The sequence below is a fragment of the Gallinula chloropus genome, assembly GCF_964237585.1.
Source record: "Gallinula chloropus genome assembly, chromosome: 1".
Taxonomy (NCBI): Eukaryota; Metazoa; Chordata; class Aves; order Gruiformes; family Rallidae; genus Gallinula; species Gallinula chloropus.
Window position 1 is genome coordinate 171,688,218 of NC_140085.1, and position 17,012 is coordinate 171,705,229.

The following is a 17,012-nucleotide window of genomic DNA, read 5'->3' on the forward strand; positions in this document are numbered from 1 at the left end:
TTCTCTGTATCCATTACATGGATTGTACTGCTAATGAAAAACTCTTACTTTAAAAAAAAATAAAATAATTAAGCATTTCCAGTTAAATATTAGTACTGAAAATCAGATAGTGTAAAAAATCTTCAGCAATAACATGCAATTTTTATGTCTTAACATATACACACATGTATATGGATTCATACATAAGTTTTAGCAAGAGACATAATATAAAGGTATAGCTTTCCCAATTCCCTTCCATCTTTTTCAAAGAAAAAGATGACATATGACATCTTAAAATAATTACACATTCTTACATTTTTAAACATAAATTCCTGCCAAAGAACCCACTAGCAATAAAGAGGTCTCAATTTCACAAATCCATTGAAAATCAAAGGGAACTGCAACTTTTAAAATCAGAGAAGTGATATACAAATCTATCTCATAAATGGAGAAGACTAGTTTTAAATGTAATTTAAAGCAGTCTGAAAAGGTAAATAACATCATAGAAAAAATTATGTTTATTGAAATAAAAGAAAATGTAAGAAATACATAAAATCTTCAGGAAACTGCAGTCTTTGGAATGATAGAAAACTAGAATGAATAGACAGAAAACTGCTTTCACCAAGAAGCAGCTCATCCATTTTTGAGAGCCTCAGAAACATATTCCTTTATCAGTCACTAACGACTTTTAGAAGCAATATATAAGACCAGTAAGGTTACAAAAATGATAATAAAATGGAAAAAGAAACACAACAAAACAAAACCTGTGCATTTTTACTTAACACAGTTATCAATATTACACTTTGAAAATCTACATTTAGTTAGAAACTGCATCATGTCCTTAGACAGCTTTACTGGATATAGTCCTACCAAATTTAAGCAACTGTGCCAATTTGCATTGCAATAGACTTTGGCCTTCTATTATTAATACATTATTAATATCATTAATATTAATAAAGCAAAGCACTTGGGGCTAGTCTATCAAGAAAACTTTTTATTATTTTCTGTAATAACTGTGTGTGCTCTCAATAATCAAAATCAACTCTTGTCATATAAAATAGTACAACTAAAAATGGAAATTTGCTTCTAAGAACTGTCAAGAAGGATACAAGCATTCATTAAGAGTTGAAAGACTTCTGTTAAACAAAAGCAGAGTACTTGAAATATGCTTAGAAATCAACGAAACAGAGCCTGGAAAAATACATTAGTCAAATAGAAAGGGATCCGATTTTATAGTGCTCTTGATCATGCAGTCATCTGCAGCTGCAGAATATGGATATAGAACATTATCATTTTGGTCTTTCTAAGAATGTAAATATATACTAGCTTTCACAAGAAGCTGGGAGGTGACACAGCCATTAGAGGTGACCCAAACTAGCCAAAGGGGCATGCCATAAAATAGGATGTCATGCTCAGCATATAAAGGGGGCTGGTTAGGGAGGATTCACTGCTCTGGGACTGGCTGAGTGTCTGGTCATTGGGTCGCTGGGTGAGCAAACTGCATTGCATATCACCTGCTTTGTATATTGCAAGTACTCCTGTCACTATTTTCCTCTTCTTTTGCTATCCCAGTAAACTGTCCTTATCCCAACCCATGAGTTTTACCTGTTTCTTCTGGTTCTTCTCCCCATCCCACCAGGGGAGGAGGGGTAAGGAGTGAGCAAGCAAGTTGTTGTGTTGTGCTTAGCTGCTGGCTGGGGCTAAACCACAGCAAGAAGAAAATAATTGGAAAATGTGAATTTTTACTTCTGAAATTTGTTATTATTTCTTTCCATTAATGGAAAAATGAGTATAAAAATTGCTCCTTCATTAAATATCAGATAATTTTGACTTGCAAATAAAGCAGTGTTAGCTGCAATATTTGGATGGCACACAGTAAATGCATATTTTCTGCATACTTCTCTGACAACATAGTTCCTTTTGCTGCTACTGTCAGATTATTCTTTATGGCTCTGTCAGATACACAGCTTAAAGAAAGAAACCATTCTGGCACAACTTTGCTAATCATCTTCTGTGAATACTATATTGGAAAAGATATAAAGATCCGATATCTGTTATATATACTACCAGAGAATATTAATTCCAGTACTGACAGCTACAATCTTCCTGATTTATAGGCCAGTTAATATGGTTTTATACAAAGATGGGTGATGGTTAGAAGTCAAGATTTTCCTTTTCACTCTTTTAATTTCGAACTTGTCTTTGCTTCTGCTAAATTTCTCACAAAAACTTATATCACGTCCCCAGAAAAGAACAAAGAAGAAAGTATTACCCTAATAGAAAGAGACATTAATCTGTGAAAGAAAACAGTATTCATCTCCAAATAGCGGTAACTCATCAGGGTGTAATCAAAGAAATGTCTTGAGTAGAAGCTGTTTCAAATATTTGAAGTGTACATACATACTGTATGTCCTCCACCTATGCTACTCACTGGTTCCTTTGCTCTTTTGGGTTACTGTTTTTTATTCAGTTACACCAGCTTCCAGCAGACGTTTCATGAACCATGGCAGGACACAAATTGCTACAAGTCGGAATATTGTACACACTTAACTACAGAATCACATACTGATAATTTAGTGAATCTTGTTTATTAAGTAGATACAAAATTTATGATTCACAAGTACAGTGAATAAATCATCTAAACTCATTATGTGCCTCTCCAGCTCCCAGATTCTATTGAAATACTTAGGTGTGAGGTCCTGGGGAATCTATTGGTAAATCAGCATGTATAACCCACAGACTTCGTAAAAAAGTACAGTTATTTCTAAGACACTGACAAGACTTGTGGCTTTTTAATTTTAAGGAAAAACTACTGGGAAACAAACCAGGAGTCTTGTTTCTATTTTAAATTATTTCCTTATGGTTAGATGACTGATCCAAACTCTCAAAAACCTTCCTTTATTCCACATCTTCCTCCAACTGTGTAAAATAAGCATCCTGGAATTGACAGAAAAAGTCTTTAGACATTACTCTAAGTGATGTTGGGTTGGGGCAGATTAATTGCTTCCTCCTTTTGAATTGGTGTTGTTATCCAATAAGAAAAACATTTAATGTGTCGGGAAAGATACAAGTGTGACAATAATTCCTGTATCTTCTGAAAGCTGGATTATATGAAATGGGTGCCTCTAAAATAGGAGGGAGAAATTAATCATAAATTTTCAATTTCTTTCAGCATTTCAACTGTTGTACTATTGTTGTGGATTAATTAATTACTGATCATATTCTTTTCAGAGTAAATATTATTGCAATTTGTGAAGGAAAAATATGGCAGTAGAGTTTTTTCATTTTGGTTTGAGATTTCTATATGGCTATGCAGAAGATGTTGGCAGAATGATGCAGTATGCAGCACTGAGGTTCAAGACTGTGGTTATACAAACAGATCAGAATCAGACTCCTGCAAGCATGTACTTAAACAAAGCACAGGGATACTAATGTCTTTGAAAATCAAATAGAGGTGGGATTTATATATTTATTTTGGCATTTGTCATGATCCACAACCAGATAGACTAATTTGGCAGGGGTTAAACCCCCTTGCTTTACAACCGACCTCAGATTGCTCTGGGTGATTGGGGTTGGCTGGGCTTAACCCCTGAGTGAGGTTCAATTAGGTGTTTTGTTGTGACCAGGTCTTAACAACTCTTGGAAAAAGAGTTAAGTCTCAAAACAGAGGAGTCAAGTGTCAAGTCACTTTCATGTAGCCCACAATAAACATGCAAGAGAAAGCGGGAAAGAAAGAGAAAAAAGTGGAAAAGAGAGAGCAGAGAGGGTCCAAGCCCCCAACCCACCCCCCAACCCCGGCCTTTGTTCTTCAGCTGAATCTGGGCCTACGTACATACCAGAAGACTTGGGCTACATGCTTTGAGATATCCATTCCTGAAGGGTGGAATTCAGTGGAATTCACTTGGTTGCATGGTGATGAGGTTTGGCAATTTTTAGGGTTCTGTTGGCAATTCTTAAGGCACATAGAATTATGAATCCAAAGCTATCCATTGGATTTTGCCTGTAATTACGCTTCAGGGGTAGCATTTCCTTCATGTTGGGTCTACCAGTTACTCACACAGTTATTATTTTTAAAAGGCCTCTGTAAAGTGTCAGTACTTTCCAGCCTGGATATATCATCTCAGAATAGTGAAATCTGTATGCAAGCAAAATATCTCAAAGTTCTCGCTGTAGTTAATGCACATGGTAGGTTTTGAAAAACATGATTAAATTGTGGTTTATCACATCACAAAATGTGAATGGGTAAGAACATAACAAGAGTCTTACCCCTGCCACTGTAATGCAGAGAAAATATCTCAATTAAAATGATCTAACTGTAATCTGATGTGGACATTCATTTATCAAGGATTAATTATAATATACAAATGCTGTTTATAGTTACAAGTACACTGTTAAGCACAACACAGTATAAAATCCAATGAACATATGGCATTTGCAGAACCAGAAGTGCCACCAAAAAATGTAGCAGTTGTCATATTTTATTAATCTTATGACAAACTATCACTGCATTGTAATTATATGAGCAAGATAGTCAGCCAACATCATTATCTGAGCTCTGGTTTTCTTTGAATCCTTTGTAACTTAGAAGCCCTATCATTTATGAATACTACATTGTTTCACTGAATGTGAGTTATTGTAGGGATAGTGGGTTGAGTTATTCTCCAGTATTATTCCAATACAGCAATGATTTATGCTAGGTATTAATTTTGTCATGTTTCATATTGTATCTATTTATATATAGTTCTTGGCAAGAATAGCTAGGCCAATATTCCTTAGGTAATGAGCTATTAAGTTCAACAAGTGAACTTACAGTGCCCTTAGAAATAAAGCACTCACATTTACCTCTTATTCATGTCAGAGGTTAATAATTTCACAAGTTAATAACTTCCATCTAACACAGGTAATCAATATTATTCTGCTTCATAACTTAGACTGAACATAAAAATTACCTTAGTAACAGATATCAGTAGCATCCAAAATTAAAACAAACAAACAAACAAATAACCCTTTCAAAAACTGAGAAACAAGGCAGTTTGCAAGAATGCAATAGTATTCCATTGCACAAGGAACTAAAAATTTACACATTTTAAAAAGATAGGTCTATTTTCATAACATTAAGCCTGGAGATATAATCCAACAATCAGTGTTATATCTTCAATTAGCTTCACCTTGTATGCTGTCCATTATGTGGGTAAATAATGATTAAAATAATGATATCTTATTCCTCTATTACTGATTTATTCTCAGCAATCATAAAAATTCAAGAACCTTAAATCTGTCAGGGTCACATACACGCCTTGGCAGAGCTCAAGATGCACTAGATAAAAGACATTTTGCCTTGGGATGCCTTTATTATTACTATTCAGACACAGCTAAAGAAATTATTAGTCTAATCTGATTTTAAAAGTCAACAACAGGTCAAGTGGGCACTCCAATTATTTCACTCAGTAATAAACAAAAACAAAAACAAAAACAAAACCCTAAAAAACCCCAAACCACACAACAAAACCCACAAAAATCTTAAAATGTGTTGATTGGTTTACATAGAAAATTTATTACAGTTCCAGGAACAATTTACTAGCAATTCCTGGGAGACCTTGAGGACAAACAAAACAGAGTAACTTAAGATATTAAAGCCAAGTGGAAGGTAAGCAGAATTTTAAGCTTAGACGATAGTCCTGTATGTTTATCTTGTTCTCTGTTAATATCTTGATATAAACCAAAACTGTATTTTGTAAACAGAATTATTCAAAAGTTACAGTCTCCAATCCCCTTATTAAATATTAAGTATTTTCAAATTTCTTCATTTTTCTGTACTAAAATCTATTCTAAAACTGCATTGATACCTGGGTTGCAGAGAAGTAATCATGACTAATTTTTGAAGAAGTTTTCATGGGTAGAGACACATCTTAATAATTCTTAGGTTTAGACTGAACAAATAAAGAAATTGCAATGCACATGATTAATATATATGTAGATAAATAAGATAATCTTTATCCAATATTTTATTCATTATTTTTCTCTTTATATCAATAGTTTGCATCTCACTCCTCAAGTTGTTGCTTTATTCCACAATAATTTATAGCCTGGAGGACAGTGCATATGCAAAAAACTGGGAAAAAAAGTAGGTTTAAATCTTCAAGGAGATAAAGGAATCTGAATTTCCATCTACTATATCCTAATAAACTGCTATGCAAAAAGGAAGCAAAATTCTACTTGCTGTGCTTTCTATTTTAAGAAGGATTGTTAATCTTGAGTGGAGAAAATGTCCTCCCTGGAGATTGGTATCGTCTGAAGAGTAATGGCACTGAACTGATACTTCTCACTATTGGCTTATCTACTCAGCTTCAAATACATAACTTTGTTTAGGAAGCTAATAGTCTAACAAAAATGACTGGGATTTCAGTATACAGTGAACATCTCTGAAAACTAGACTTAAAAATGAGGTACTGTAATAATATGCTGCAGTGCATAAATTTCTTTCCAGATCTAATCCCACATTAATTTCAGACAACATTTACACTGTTTGTTTCTATTAATGGAGTGTGTTAATCATACTGGAAACATGTAGCAAAACTTTGTGAGTAGCACTTTTTATTGTTCCAAAATGAGCTATTCATAAACAAAGCATATCTAAAGTAATTATGTCAAAAAACAAATTTTGAAACTACAATAGAATAATTTTGCTTTTAGCATAATTGAGATAATTTATGTCATGGAATTGAACTGATGTATTTTGAAGTACACAGCCTTAATTGCTTCTGTAAAAGCAAAGAAACAAACAAACCCCAAAACAAATAAGCAAGCAACAATAATTCCTAATCTACCCAAGCAGTCTGGCAAAAGAGAGAGGAGAGATCTAACAAGTATGACTTATTTGGATGAGAACATGAAAAGGCATTTGAGTTTTTTGAGACTGCAGAAGAGTTGTTCTTTGGACTATACAACTCTTGATTTTTTAGTTATTTTTTATGGTCATAATAAGAAATGTTTGTATGATAGAAAAGTATATTAATTATATATTACATTATTAATTTATATATGAGCACAGTAAACCTTCAGGCAACTCAAACAAAAATTAAAAGAAAAAAAAATGGGTTTTTATGATTCTGGGTCATCTTATTAAATGACAGTCTAACATATTGCAAACCATTATGCTTTGATTTTAATTAAAAAGAAACCCTGAAAAAAACTTCTGGATATACATTTTGTAGGTTAAACCATAGTCTTAAAACTAAATTAAAACAGGAGACAAGAACAGTGGTCTATAAATCTTCATCAGTGAACTCATGCCCAACTAACAGAAGATACATTTTGTGAGAAGGTTTGTCTCTCTCATGTCTTCTGACACCTTCTTTCTTCCAGTTTCTTCTATCACATTGTTAAGGTACCATTCCCAAAAATGCATAAAGATCAAAAAGAACCTTCAGAAAAAAAAGAAGAAACAAAAATCATTGCCAAATTGCAAATAAAATATACATTTATTTTTGTTTGTTTATGTTTTTTTTTTAATTACCTTCTTAAACATTCTCCATCTCCTCATTTATATTACCATTGCTGTAGCATTGCTGGCTTTCAATTTGTAGGTTTTTTACTTTTTAATTTCACTTGGCCAAAACTAGTCCAGACATGATGCTCTGCAGGGCCCATTACCAGTTGGATTTCTGTTGAGGAGGAATGATATGACAGTTTAATGATGTTAGCCTGTGCTTCTGCAGTTTATGTTGGACATTAACTTCAGTGAATTAACTTCAACTATGAGATACATTCACAAGAGGATCGAGCTCCAGAAAAGATGTGTACAGAAAAACAGATCCACTGATTCACTTTCACACCTTTAAAACAAACACATAACTATTCGAGTTTAATGTACACATCTATAATAATTAAATTAGCTCCAGAAAAAGATTATAAAATGTAATATATAGCTAAAATAGAGAGATTAATTTTAAGATCTGAAGGTAAAACTCCAGAAATGGAAGGTAATTTTCAGTATAGTAAAAATGGAGAGAACAGAAGGAATAATCAATACCTCTGAAACTGGAATTGACTTTGAGTGCACTTTTAAATTAACTTTTTAAATCACTGTTTGCCTTAATAGCATTTTAACATAATAAAATCTTTTAATGATTTTCACCAATGTAGGCTTTTTTTATTTAGCTAAAATCTTTCACTCTCCTATTTGATGCTAAATTTTCATACACAAAATACAAATACATTGGACTGAAATACTGTCAAGACAAAGCTCTGTACCTAACATTTTTCTTACTCAAACTATAAGAATTATGTAAATAAAATGTAAAAGTCTAACACCATATGAAAACAGGAGTTACATTTTTCTAATAGAAGAGATTTAAAAGGTGATGTGTTGGTGGGGTTTTACAACATGAATAAATTTCAGTGAGAAGATGATGTCAAGTTTTATAAAGAAACAATTACAAAGTAAAACCTGACAGTTTATATGTACTAGATACGATGCCACAGAAGTAAACTTTTTATTTAGGGCTAGAGCATTTGAGAAAAGGAATCAAAACCAGAATACTGTAATAGTTATTTCAAGTCACTCAATGTCAATTACTATTAGTGGAGTTACATGAAAAGTTAGCTAACTACAGATAAATTAAGAAGAGAAGCACAAAAGTGGTAATGACATCACTATTTCTCCCATAATCAGCCTTTTATTGTGGGCATTTTGGTCCTCCTAGTTACCTGTGTTAAAAGTCCAACATGAAGTCTGTACTTGAACAAACTGTTCATAAGCATGAAAGACTGGCTTTAAGTACCTCCGAAGTTACATAAAAGGTGGAACCTTGTGAGGGCTGCAAGACCATGAGTAGACTGCTGGAGACACCCTGTCCTGCGATTACGTTAACTATCAGGACATGACACAACATGGGCAACTGCTAGATGAGACAGTGTGAGAAGATGACAGAGAGCTTCATGAGACTTGTATGGAGTGCATCCCATGCTTAGTGCAGAACCTTGTGGCGAATGACTGAACTTCACAGATAATTGGAGGGAATCATAGAATCATAGGGGTTGGAAGGGACCTCGAGAGATCATCGGGTCCAACCCCCCTGCCAAAGCAGCTCCCTAGCTCATATTGCACAGATAGGTGTCCAGACGGGTCTTGAATCCAGAGATGGAGACTCCACCACCTCCCTGGGCAGCCTGTCCCAGTGCTCTGTTGCCCTCACTGTGAAAAAGTTCTTCTGCATGTTGGTGCAGAACTTCCTGTGCTCCAACTTGCAGCCATTGCCCCTTGTCCTGTCTCCACAGAGTACTGGGGAGCTTCACAGTGGTAGGATCATGCAGGCCAGCAGTGCCAAGGTCACCACATCACCAATAACCTAAAAGTCTGAGGTTACCTAAATAATGGTAACAGAAATACCCAATTCAGATAAGAGGCAGCAAAACTGGGACCAACGGGGAAGAAGAGTAATTGAAGGCAGTTGGGAGGAGATTGAGGCATACAAAGGGAGGTAACAGGGGTCGTAAACTTGAGATTCAAGACAAAAGAAAAGCTGTAATGAGGTAGCTAGTGCATAAATTGTTGCTGCCTGGGTGTACCTGCTGGGCAGCCCCACACTTGATCACTATAACCTAAATCTGGACCATAGATGAAGCCTGTTGCTTTGAGAGTAACAACAGGAGACAACCGTGCAGGCAGGACAGCTTGGGCAGGGTTCTCTCTCAGAGCTCACCTGGACAGGCAAATCTATAGTATCTCCAGGTCAGGCCTTGTTACTGACAGCATCCACATCTGCCTGTCACCTCTAAGAAGTATAGTATTTTGACACAAACCTTGCTATGCAATTTATGCAACTCAGATTTCAGGTTTTAAGCTGCTGATGTAATTCTAAATAAGAAAAGGCACTCAATGGAAAAGTGATATCAGTGTTTATTGATCCAGAGAGGTCAAAGAAAGACTTTTCCTAAATTGTTTTAAAAAACCTAATATGATTCATGGTTTCGGGCTTCTACAAACACAATTAATATTTTCTACTTCTAATAGTACCAGAATGCTTCTTTCTTCGACTTCCAAACAGATGGAAATGTGCAACAGGCAAAAGGATATCAACAAAGAGTCTTCATGCACACGGGATAGATTAAACTCCTAGAAAAATTTTGCCAGAGATCCGAGACACTTCATTTCCAGTACCTGAAGAAGAATACTATCTTGAATTTATTGTTCTTAAATGGCAAATGTGTACACATACACAACACAGCTGGACCACGGCTCTTTCAAATGGTATCAACAAACCCCTGGCTATTTTCCACTTCTGCATGTAAATTCATACGCTCAGCTGGTGTCAAAGCACAGTGCCTGTTGGAATAGTTAGAGCAGCCATTTCTTTGCTAGCCAAATTTATCCCTTTTGTCTGTGTGTCATTTATAAATTTGTGACTGTAGGACATATCTTTCTTTGAAGACAAAGCAATGGTAAAAATCATGTTGAGAAAGAGATTAAAAGAACACCCAGACTTCCGGGATAAATGAATGAGTTATGACCCACCACAATGGTCAAGCATTGGAACAGGCTGCCCAGAAAAGTGGTGAAGTCATCATCGCTGGAGGTGACATGGTTTAGTCGACATGGTGGTATTGGACATATGGTTGAACCTGATGATCTTAGTGGTCTTTTCCAACCTTAATACTATAATATAAACTCAAATGCCTTTTCTCCAAATTTATAATTTTATTCAGATTTTGTGCACTGTAAACCTTAAACTCAGAATGTTACCTAAAATAAAACATCTCTTCAGTGTCATCAGACTCATGTGCAGCATTAAACCTTAATGAATTATACATTAATATGAAAAAAACAATTGAGTTGCTTTCATATTCAGCAAAACAGTACAGGAATGCAAATTAAAAAAAAAAAAATCCAGATTTCTTTTTTTTAACCAGAATTAAGAACGGCAGCTCTGAGAAAATAATAACATTGTTTACTCAAAAATTATTCTATTAAACTGAAATGACTGCAAAACAAAGTCCCAAAACATACAAACAAAACAATTGGTTTTATTAAAATTGACAATATAGGTTAAGTAATGACGTTTATCTGTCCATTTTCAGACTTCCAAGATCAAGTAAAATGGATTAGAATTGCATGTTATTTCTTCACCATAATTACCTTCTGTGTACAGCTGAACGAAAGCATTAGCTTTCAATTAACATTAGCTTTTCAATTAATTCCAATTTCAATTTTGAAATTAAAAAAAATGAAACTTTATTTTCTTTGACATTGACCTTGTAGATGTTTAAATAACAGCTCCTCACCGTCTACTTCTCATTGATTATGAAGAAAACTCATAGTGACCAGTTCAGACGCAATCAGAAAATACTGTAAAAAAAAAATCTACTGTTTTTTGCCTACAATGCTTAACTGCTAATTTACTACTGGCTTTTTTTTTTTTTTTGCACATCTGTCATTAGTTATCTTCAAGAGCAATCTGCCATTAAAATGGCTAGTAGTTATTCCCTTGCCTTCAGCAAATTAGCAGCAGTCAGGACAACTGAAGTACAGAATAAGTCTAAATAGGAAAGGAAAGTATTGTGGAATCAGAAGAATAGGCAAGAAAGAGCTGAGTCATTACTTTAGAAACATGAAACACTCTTGATGCTTGCAAGGATAAAGTGTTTACACCTTTCCAGCTTCAGTTTTCATTAAGGAGGTAATGCATGAATGGACATTACAGCAACACAGAATAAAGGAAAAAAGTTACGTATGCAAGTCAGATGAAATTTCATCAGGTTGATGAAATTTTCTGCGGAGTACTTAGAAAAATGGCTGAGTAAATATCATGTCCTTTTTATTGTTGACAACACAAGGAAATAAATAATCTTCCAGAAGATTAGAAAATTACAAACATAATTATTTCTTAAAAAGGGAGGAAAAATGCCACAGTTATTTAACTCCAGTTGATGAAAAATGCTAGTACAAAGATATGGAAAATCAAAAGGTGTTTATTGTCAGCCAATAAATAGTGCTATAACAAACTTCCTTCAACACGGTACCTCATCGCATTACTATGCCGAAATATTTCAGATAGTGCCTGGTACTATTTTCTTAAACAACATAGAAAATTACAATGAAGAAAAATCTGCAGCAATGTGAGTTTATAAATGGTTGGAAAACCATACTCAGCTGTTATTCATTGCTCACAGCAGAACGAGAAAATATATTGAACATATTTATGTATGTATTTGTCTATACTTCAGTATTGTTCAATATATTTATCACTTTATAACAGGAAATGAACTACATCATTCAATTTACAGATCACTTCAGACTGGACTGGACATTACAATTCAAATGATCTTGAGAAACTGAAGTTGTTAATCTTCACAAAAAAAAAAAAAAAAAAAAAAAACCAGACAGAATGTTTGCACTTTTAGCCTAAAAGAATATGAGGGATTGTTCTTGCTTTCAGTTAAAAACGACAGCCTGATTGTCAAACAGTACCTGCAAATGTTTGGGGCAAATAAGAAAATTGCCTAAAAGGTTGCCAGAATGATTTTATAAATTAGGATTTTCTTCAGTCCTGTCCTTTAGATCATTAGAAATAATACATATTCTTTTTTGTAGGTGACTTCCTGCAAAAGTTCAGGCATATCTAAAGATAGCACTTTGTACTGCTCATATAACTCCTACTGGACAGATAACACATGTTCTGGCTGTTACAGCAGCCTAATTACTAACCTTCTTCGGTAATTATGCCTCCTTATTAATTATAAGCTGTAGCAATCCAATTGACAAAATCAAGTTACACCAAAATAGAGAAAATTATGTCAGTCTTTATTTCATATACTTACAGATGCAAAAAACATGTCACATCTCAACTTTACATACATCTTTAACTTATATGCAACCTCACGGAATTACAAAAAAGTACTGGAATAAATTAGAGAAAATGTGGACTTTCTTTAGTGTTTTTTAAAAAGCAGGAAAATATCTGTCAGAAATAGTTATAGTTCACTCAGCTTTGAGGAGACAGAATTACTGGTTTTTTTAGGTTCCTCTCTATTCTCTAATTGTAGTGTCACTTATGTCTAGACTTTTCTTAACAAAGTGACTATGTCAAAACATGGAGTTAGAACACACTATGTCAGACGTTACCGTCTCATGGCACTGAAATCTATGACATACTGCCAGTATAACTGCTGGCCAAGGAATTAAAAATATACTGTAGTTCATTAGCTAAAATCAGAGAAAACACAGTAAAAAAAAATTAGGTATAAATGAATAACTAGAAACGTGTGAAACATCAACTGTTTAACACTATAAAACATTAAACCCAACCAAAAATCAGACTTTTCTGCTTTTCTATTGTGTAGTTAAAAAGAGGAAATTTCAACCAATCTGTGATGTTAAACTGTAATGTTAAGACTTATTACTGTAGGTGTCATGAAATTTGACTGGAAAACTACTCTCAAATTGTTCAAGCAAATATAATAATCTCATCCAAATGCTAAAACAGTTTTAAAGTGGAAAAAATAAAAACAAACCTGAGAATATTCTCTGCAGTGATCAGTTCAACTGCGTGAATAAGCAGATTAATAAAAAACTGTGTGAATAAACAGATTAATAAAAAAATATTCACAAGTATCTGATTTCTTAATTTGGTCAAAGAATGAATGTAAACAAATGAAAGACTATATATACACATAATCATAAAGAAAGCTCCATTTTTCCTTTTTGAAAAGAAGGACATAAGTATACAAGAGCTTATTTTATTGCCTTATACCAAGTAGTAAGAATTCTTTTAAAGAAAGAACACATTTCTGTAAGAAATACTGTAAGTTCTTGTTGAAGTTTTCAATGAGCTATCTGTTAGTGATACAAGACATAAACCAATAATGGGCACAGTACATTAAGATGTCAGTGTCATTAACAGTTACTTTAAAATAAAAAAGGAATTCAGAGATCCTCGCCAGCATTACTGTATGTGCATTTCCTTATTAGGTTTCCCAGGATGGTAAATGACTCCTTTTTAAACATGAAATCACAAGCTGACCAAACATGCACCTTTACTTGAGAAAAACAGAAGCAATGCCTATATCTCTGTAGCATAAACTTTCAACTAATCTTATTAATGTGATGATAAGGCACTTGGTACAAGTGCAGCAAGTATCTCAATTACAACTAGAAAGCTTTGGGTTTTTTCTGTGGGGAAAAAAAAACGTAGCTACCTAAACTGGAAGTACACAGTTTTCAGAGTCTAGGAATCTGTCTACTGAGGCCAGAAAACTTGGAAAGCATAATGCAGAAGTCTGATGCTAAATAACAACTCAAGCAACAAAATACACCTCTGTGAGGACAGAGGTATTACATACCATAACAGGGAACTGTTTCTTCTGTAAGTGTGTGTCTTAATAGGAAATTAAAGCAATATGAACAGGAAGCTATACACAAAGGGCAATGAGACTGAGCTGGAGAGAAAGTGAGGAGACACCGTGATCATCATATGCTGTTTGTTTTAATACTCTCTTTCAGTAACAGGCATTTAAAGAGCAACAAGATTTATTTCTTAAGTAATTCAGTGAATGAGATGTAGCAAAATATCTGGAACATTTGAATTTATCTTGATGCAGCTTAATTACAGAACTTTTGCTTATACTTTTCCATAGCAAAGAAAAAATACAAGTTCATTTTTAACATTGATAGAAGTTAATTGCTGTTCTGTACTTGAAAATATTTTGCTTTGTATAGGCTGCAGGAGGAAATTATTCATTTAGAAATGCATACAATAGTATATATAGAGTACAGTACTTTGTTCTTCATTTTATTTCTGAAATAGCAAAACTTTAATAAAAATTATAAGATCATTACACTTCTTACAAGAAGTGCTAGCAATGATATGCTATTCATCTATGTATTCTTCAAAATAAAAATCACAGAATCATACAATATAGAGTTGGAAGGGACCCACAAGGATTATGAAGTCCAACTCCTGGCTCCAAACAGGGCCAGCCAAGTCAGAGCATGGGACTTAGTGCATCAACCAGATGCTTCCGGAACTCAGGTTTTGTGCCGTGACCACTCCCCTGAGGAGTCTGTCCCAGTGCTTGACCACCCTCCCAGTAAAAATCCTCTTCCTAACATTCTCCCCTTTCTCAGCTTCACACCGTTCCCTTGGATTCTATCACTGGTCACCAAAGAGAGATCAGTGCCTGCCCCTTCACTCCCCCTTGTCAGGAAGCCAGAGACCATGATGAGGTCTCCCCTTAGTCTCCTATTCTCCAGTCTGTACAAACCAAGGGATTTCAGCCTCTCCTGCAGTACAGTTCATATTTTCTACCGTCTATTTGTCAGTTCTTTCTCTATGATTACAAAGATTGCAATTTTGAAGGTAAATAATATTATCAGACAATATTGTTTAAAATATTCCAATATCCTGTTACATAGATAAAGCATTTTGAATTTTAAAGCTAAATTTGATAAGTTTTTAAAGTTTTCCTATAAAATAAACTAATACACAAATTTTTCAGTCAGATTTATAAAAAAGGAAACAACGTATCCACAGAGGGATATTACAAAATATCTCATGTCAACTGTGGATGAATACCAAAACCATGTTCATTGTTCATCTTTCCTTCGTACTTAGTGACTCACCTGTATTCACTTTACTACATCGCAGTGTCTTCTGATCAGGATTGCTGCTTATTCAGACGCTGGAGAAAGACATATCATCTTGGAAAGAAAGTGACTCAAAAGGTAACTTCTCCAATTACACACAAATCTGCTGTTATCCCAACTGATCTTTATTCGTAAGAGAAGCCTCAAAGCCTTCTGCTTTCTGTCATATGCTAAAAGGTTTTCAAGGGTGAAACCCCTCTGAAATTTATTTTTTTTTAACTTCAAAAGAACCTATAAGCTGAAATACAAGCATCATAAGGTCACGTCTGGAACAGTAAACAGAATTACACCTGCTCTCTACTCTGTTCAGGCTCCAGGACTCAGGCCAAATGGCATGGCACAATTTACCTCCATATGGCTAAATGCTCTTATTCTCAAGCTATATCCAAAGTGTATTTCCTGATTTAAGTCAACTCCTGAACTAGTTTGCGAGATGCTCGTTTGTACAACCCCAATCCATCTTAATGATTGTGATAATGCCTTACCAGTATTGACCAACTTATTCTAGTTCCATTGGCTTTGTTCAATGGTATTAAGTCTATTTTAATTTACTAGCATGTGAGTAGTGTTAAAATCCTAGATTTTTTTTGTTTGTTTGTTTAAAAAATCCTTATTTGCAAACTATGGGTATCTCCACTGTTGTGGTTTGCAAATATACAGTATTTGACAGCAGCTTTTACTTCCAATTGAAAAATAAATGTTAGATAAAAAAGAGCAGCGTGAAACTGCATTTTTTTGAACAGAACATAAAAGAAAACCAGTTCTAAGAAGATTCTGAGTCACAGAAAAATGACAGCAACTATTATTGCTGAGAAAAAACATCCTATTTTCTTTGCATGACCAGAATTTCCGCAGAGAAAAGAGATTTATATCATTCACAGAAACATCACTAAAAGTGTTAAGATTTATATCGAAACAAAACAACATAGTGATTTTAATAGGAAATTCTATCACCTAAAATAGATAGTAACAGCTTCCATGCGAATCAGCAAATGGGACAGATGAGCGGCTTCCTAATGGCAAGGTCTAAGGATATTATGTGGAATATGGCACAGGAGCTCAAAAGTGTGTGCTCTCTCAAACCTGTACTAGATGGAGTTCAGCTCTTTTGACTTGACCATAATTTGGGGAAGAAGGCATGACACATTTTTCAAATAAGGGTTATCTACAGGCAGTTTGAGAACTGCAGGTAAAAACTATGCATTTCTCAAGAGAACTGACAACTGCTGCAAATAGAGGAACTGTGCGGACATATTTTGGCACTGAAGAACCTTGGTATTATTTAATATGTCTATGTTTCTAAATTTAGTTATTATTTCCCTGGTTTCATAATTTTATGTTCTGTAGCATTAGCTTATTTGTGAATCTTTATCCATGACAAATCATGTAG